Genomic DNA, 6000 nt, shown 5'->3' with positions numbered 1-6000 from the left:
TGTTGTAAGACCTGCCTTTCACCTTCTGCCTCCCCCCAGCCATGTGGAACTGTAAGTCTAATTAAACCTCTTTCTTTTGAAAATTGCCCAGTCTCGGGTATGTCTTTATCAGCAGCGCACTCCTGTACTTTGTGCAACTGCAGGTTTAATATCCCATGGAAATTTCCAAGGCTTATGGCTTGCACCCTCAAAGCAGTGACCCAAACTGTGTCTGGGGCCTTTTTAGCCATGGCTGGAGCTGGAGTGGTTGGAAGGTAGAATGCTGTGAGCACTGTCCTGCACTTGCCCTGGGTGGTTCAGCCCTAGGCCCAGCCCACAAAACCAGTCTTCCCTTATAGGCCTCCAGACCTTTGAAGGGAGGGGCTGCCACCAGCCAAGGTCTCTGAAATGCCTTTCAGGCTCTTTCTTCATTGTCTTCTATTAGCATCTGCTTTCCTTTTAGTCATGCAAATGTCTTCAGCCTGTTTGAATTTCAGAGGATACTAATGGCCTTAAAAGTACCATATGGGCCGGGCGCGGTGGCTCACGCCTGTAATCCCAGCACTTTGGGAGGCCGAGACGGGCGGATCACGAGGTCAGGAGATCGAGACAACCCTGGCTAACACGGTGAAACCCCGTCTCTACTAAAAATACAAAAAATTAGCCGGGCGTGGTGGCGGGCGCCTGTAGTCCCACCTACTGGGGAGGCTGAGCCAGGAGAATGGCGTGAACCCAGGAGGCGGAGCTGGCAGTGAGCCGAGATTGCGCCACTGCACTCCAGCCTGGGCGACAGAGCGAAACTCCGCGCCCCTCCGCCAAAAAAAAAAAAAAAAAAAAAAAAAAAAGTACCATATGACTTCATTTCTGCAATGTATTTTAATTTTTTACATCATCATGAATATTGAAACTTTTTATATCTATTCACTTTCCATTTGTTTTCAAGTCCAGTTTACTTCCAAATAATTTTAGAATATAGAGTCTCCATAAGACTCTATTTTGTCTGGTTTCTTGCTGTACCCCATGACTATGAATGCTTTCTAGTACATATAATACACTCAAAAGTACTTACGAGGCTGCATGCGGTGGCCCACGCCTGTAATCCTAGCACTTTGGGAGGCCGAGGTGGGCGGATCACGAGGTCAGGAGATCGAGACCAACCCGGCTAACATGGGTGAAACCCCGTCTCTACTGAAAAAAAAAAAAAAAAATAGCCGGACGTGGTATCGGGCGCCTGTAGTCCCAATTACTCGGGAGGCTGAGGCAGGAGAACGGCGTGAACCCGGGAGGCGGAGCTTGCAGAGAGCCGAGATCGTACTACTACTGCGCTCTAGCCTGGGCGACAGAGCAAGACTCCATCTCAAAAAAAAAAAAAAAGTACTTATGAATGAAAAAAGGAATGAATCTTCTTATTTTTCCTTCAAAATAGCCTTAACTCTTTGGTTTCCAAGTTTATGTGGGGTTTTTAGTACTTGTCTCAAAAATCCAATCAAATTGAACCGGGTGTGTCTCCAGAATGAAGTTTTGATGAAGCCAATCAGAGGATGCGTTTTCCCAGAGAAGGAGCATCAGAAGAGTTTAAGACCTTGGGGGAAGAGAGTCTTGCTGCTTGCTTGTGGGACTTGCCTTGGAAGGTAGATAAGTTCACAGCATCCTCCAACTTTTTATTTTTGGTGAGTTCTCGGAGCACTGAGATGTGAACTGGCCTCATTCCCTTACAATGATACTGTTACCAGTAGAAGAGATTCGAGTTACTGGCAGCATATCTGCATGGGTCCATAAGCAACTTCAGTCCTTGCCTCCTCAGAAGAAAGAATTCGACTGAGGGGCATACAGCCGAAAAAGAGACTAAGTTTCAGAGGAGGAGAGGAAGTTTATTTAAAAAGGCTTTAGAACAGAAAGGAAAGGAAAATTCTCTTGGAAGAGACCCAAGTGGATGCCTGAGCGTCCAAGAGAGAAAAGAGAAGGGCCTCTAACCTTGATCCTGGGATGGGCTTGCCTCTTTCCCATGGTTCTTCCTTTAGGGAGAGTTTCCGGCATGCACAGTGCTTTCCTTATCCTTTGGAATTGAGCATGCACGGTGTGTTTAGGGAGTTATGTGCCTGTCCATCCGAAGTTTTCTTTCCTTTTCCAGTGGAGTGTGTCCCCGGAAGATTATACTTTGTCATTTTTGTCTCTTAACGTGAATGCCCAAGAAGTTGCTTCTTCCTGGGGTCTGCATTTAGTTAACATTTTTGATGTTAACAGGTGTAGACCACCAGGAAATGGCCTGTCTCTGGTGCTGCCTAATTATCATTGTTAGAGAGGCAAAGTGATCATTAACAGACCATCACCTGACATTTCTAGTGGGTAGGGGAAGAGCCCTCTCCTGCCCTGCTCCTGCTCTTCTACCTGTAACAAGACAAGCCTTGCATATCATCAGACATGTGTCCCATCAAGGCAGCACCTCATTATTAAACTTTACTGTGTGAATTGTTACTTCACATTCTCATATTCTGTGTTCACTATTTGTGTGCCTTTTCCATTTTTGTTTTGACCATATCTCATTATTTTAACTGCCTTCTCCAAGACTCTAGATCTGCATTGACCAATAGAGTAACTACTAGTCACATGTGGCTATAAACTGTAAATTAATTATAATTAAATAACTAAATGGCATATCCTTAGTAGTAATAGCCAAATTTGTGGCCAAACTAGAAATTCTGTAACTACATATGTGTGGTAGTTACTGCATTGGACAATGTAGATACAAAGAATTTCTTTCATCACAGAAAATCATGTTGGGCATGTTGGCTGCCACTTATTTTTATTTTATTTTTATTTTTTATTTCTTTGAGACAGAGTTTTGCTCTTGTTGCCCAGGCTGGAGTGCAATGGCGTGATCTCAGCTCATCGCAACCTCCGCCTCCCAGGTTCAAGCGATTCTCCTGCCTAAGCTTCCCTAGTAGCTGGGATTACAGGCATGCGCCACCACGCCTGCCTGTTGTTTTTTTTTTATTATTATTATTTTTAGTAGAGACCGGGTTTTTCCATGTTGGTCAGGCTGGTCTCAAACTCCTCATCTCAGGTGATCCGCCTGCCTCAGCCACCCAAAGTGCTGGAATTACAGGTATGAGCCACTGCGCCCGGCCTTACTTTTAAATTCTATTTGTGTGCTTTATAGTTAAATTATATTCTGCTTCCCTACATTCATTTCCTTTCACAGATTTTCTCAGGCAATTTTTAAATTTCATTCATTTACCTTCTTGAGGAAAGTACTTAGATCATTTTTTAAAAATAATGTACAGCAAATAATTTTTCCACGGATATTGTTTTAGCTTTATTGTGTTGGTACTTTTACATACTATATTCAGGTATTACTATTTTTCATAACTTACTTTAAAAATTGTGCCAAGTTTATTTAAAAGAGATTTCTCCCTTGACTTTTGTAGGTCAGATTGTGTCTTCCATTACTGTTATTTTAGTTTAATTTTATTTTATTATATGTAAATATGTTGCATATTCCTTTTTTAAAAATGTGAGATTTTTTCTCTCTCTTGTTACACAAACTTTGTATGCAGTGTTCATTATGCACTTTAAAAATAAATATTTTGTTTCAGGGCATGGTGCTTTCACACATGCAACCTTAGAATAATTTTAAATTCCATTCCACTTTCACCATTCCTGAACTGCTTTGAATATATTGGATGTTGGAAGCCATGAGAGGTTTTGACTTGCAATCCAGTCAAGATAATAGGATTTTCCATTTATAGTGTAATGTGATACATATTCGTTTTGGTTTCATACTTTTAAAGAACCTATTCTCTTTTACTCTGTGGTGATCTTTGCTTTTCTATTTGTGCATTGCTAGAATGTCAGCTGCTGTTTCCCTGGCACCTGAGACGTTACTCAACACTGTATAGCGCTGGTGTTGAGAATTGAGAGAATCTACTAAATAATAGCATTTTTTTGAGACCGCAGTTCTGAATTAAAAGGAAGGGAAAGGACAGGCAAAAGAATATAGACATCAGCTATTTTTACTGAAGATCTGTTGGAGAACATGGTTTTGGTGTCCAGGAACTTGAGACCGAATACTGCATTCCTAATACTTCACTAAGATGTGCCTAAATAGCCCTGAAGGGGTTAGGAAGTCATAAGTCAGCTTCTTAATTGTTATGGGTGTCCTTAAAATATTAAGGTAATATTGAGAATGCAGAATGGCTCCTTCCTCATGACTTTTTAAGAGATCTGGGCCGGGCGCTGTGGCTCACGCCTGTAATCCCAGCACTTTGAGAGGCTGAGGCAGGTGGATCACCTGAGGTCAGGAGTTCCAGACCAGCCTGACCAAAATGGAGAAACCCCATCTCGACTGAAAATACAAAATCAGCCAAGCGTGGTGGTGCACGCCTGTCATCCCAGCTACTTGGAAGGCTGAGGCAGGAGAATAGCTTGAACCTGGGAGGTGGAGGTTGCAGTGAGCTGAGATTTCACCATTGCACTCCAGCCTGAGCAACAAAAGTGAAACTCTTGTCAAAAAACAAAAAAGGAGAGAGAGAGAGAGAGAGAGAGAGAGAGAGAGATCTGGAGGGAGATACTAAGCTGTGCATGCTCTCATCTTGAAGTCACCAAATACGTAAGTTGCTATTCCTGCTCTGGTGAGAAGTTTGTCAATACATTTTTTCCATGAATTAATGAAAATTTTAGACCCATAACATAAATTTTAAAAAATTTATCCTAAAGATTGCTTGTGTATGTGTGTGTTTTGAAATATATTTAATCTCTACATATTGAAATAGTTTTTATAGATTCCACACAAGAGTCCTTTAGGAAAAAAGTGTGCTTTAATTTTCTTATAATATTTGTCCTTTTTTGCCCCTGACACAGTCTGTATATGACCATTTAAATTACTTTTAGTTAATGTTTGGGTTATAATCACACACAAATATTCTCTAAAGTCCAAATCTTATTTTGATATTTGAGGAAGAGTTTACATGGTAATAATATTAAGGGTTACAGCTGGTTTCACTGAAGCTTTGTAGGCATTCTCTAATACCTTATTGTTTTGAAGGAATATCTGTTCTGCTTGAATTATAGACTACATAATACATGTACTGTCAGGTACATTCATGGAAGGGACAGGCAGATGGAGTCATATGTTACTGGAGTCTCGATGAACAGATGTAGGAAATAGTCCAAGGAATAAGAAAAAAGTTGATACTGAAAAGTGCTTGTTGAAGTCTGTAAATGTGCATTAAATTGTGGCAGTAAAAATAGACACAGTGAAGTTTGGGAACTGGGGTCTAAATCCTGGAGTCCCCAGAATCATAGAGAACCTTGGTTAGGGGAGTAATTTTGTAAAAAAGCAAGAAGAGACAGTGACAAGGCAGAATATAATTAAAAGTATTGCTGTGTCATTTTCTAATTTTGTAATTTTGTCATATTTTTCAAACTCTGTTGATCATTTATTAAACTGGTAAATAAACTATAATCAACAGGGTTATTATAAGAGTTAAATAAGGAAATTTATGTATATCTATAAGCACAATGTCATAATTAATACAAAGCTACCCTTTTTATTTTTCCTGGACTTCATGTACAAATGGGTCAGTTAATTTTTTGTTTATAACACATAATTATCATTTGTACATAAAATATATTTAATTATTTTTATATTTTTAGCAGGGAAATAATACATGCATGTTTTCCCCCGTCTCAAACACATGCGTTCATATAAACATATCCATCTATATACCTACATATCTATGTATGAATATACACATGGATATCAGTATTTCTCAGCAAGTATGCATCATGATAATCAGAGATATTGCAACTAACAAACACTAATATAAACCATGATTGCAAGAATTTTAGATACCACCTTAGTAAAATATCAGATTGAGCTGCTAAATTTCTCTCAGCCCTAAGTCATTTTGTATTTTCTGAGCATCCTAGAGGATTGTGACTGTATACACAGGACAGAAACACCATGACGCAGGGTACTGCTGCGAATTTCTGATGCAGGGGATTTTAAGGGCTAGATCA

The sequence above is a fragment of the Macaca fascicularis genome, chromosome 13 (genome assembly GCF_037993035.2).
Source record: "Macaca fascicularis isolate 582-1 chromosome 13, T2T-MFA8v1.1".
In the NCBI taxonomy this organism is placed as follows: domain Eukaryota; kingdom Metazoa; phylum Chordata; class Mammalia; order Primates; family Cercopithecidae; genus Macaca; species Macaca fascicularis.
This window is presented reverse-complemented; position numbering follows the sequence as displayed.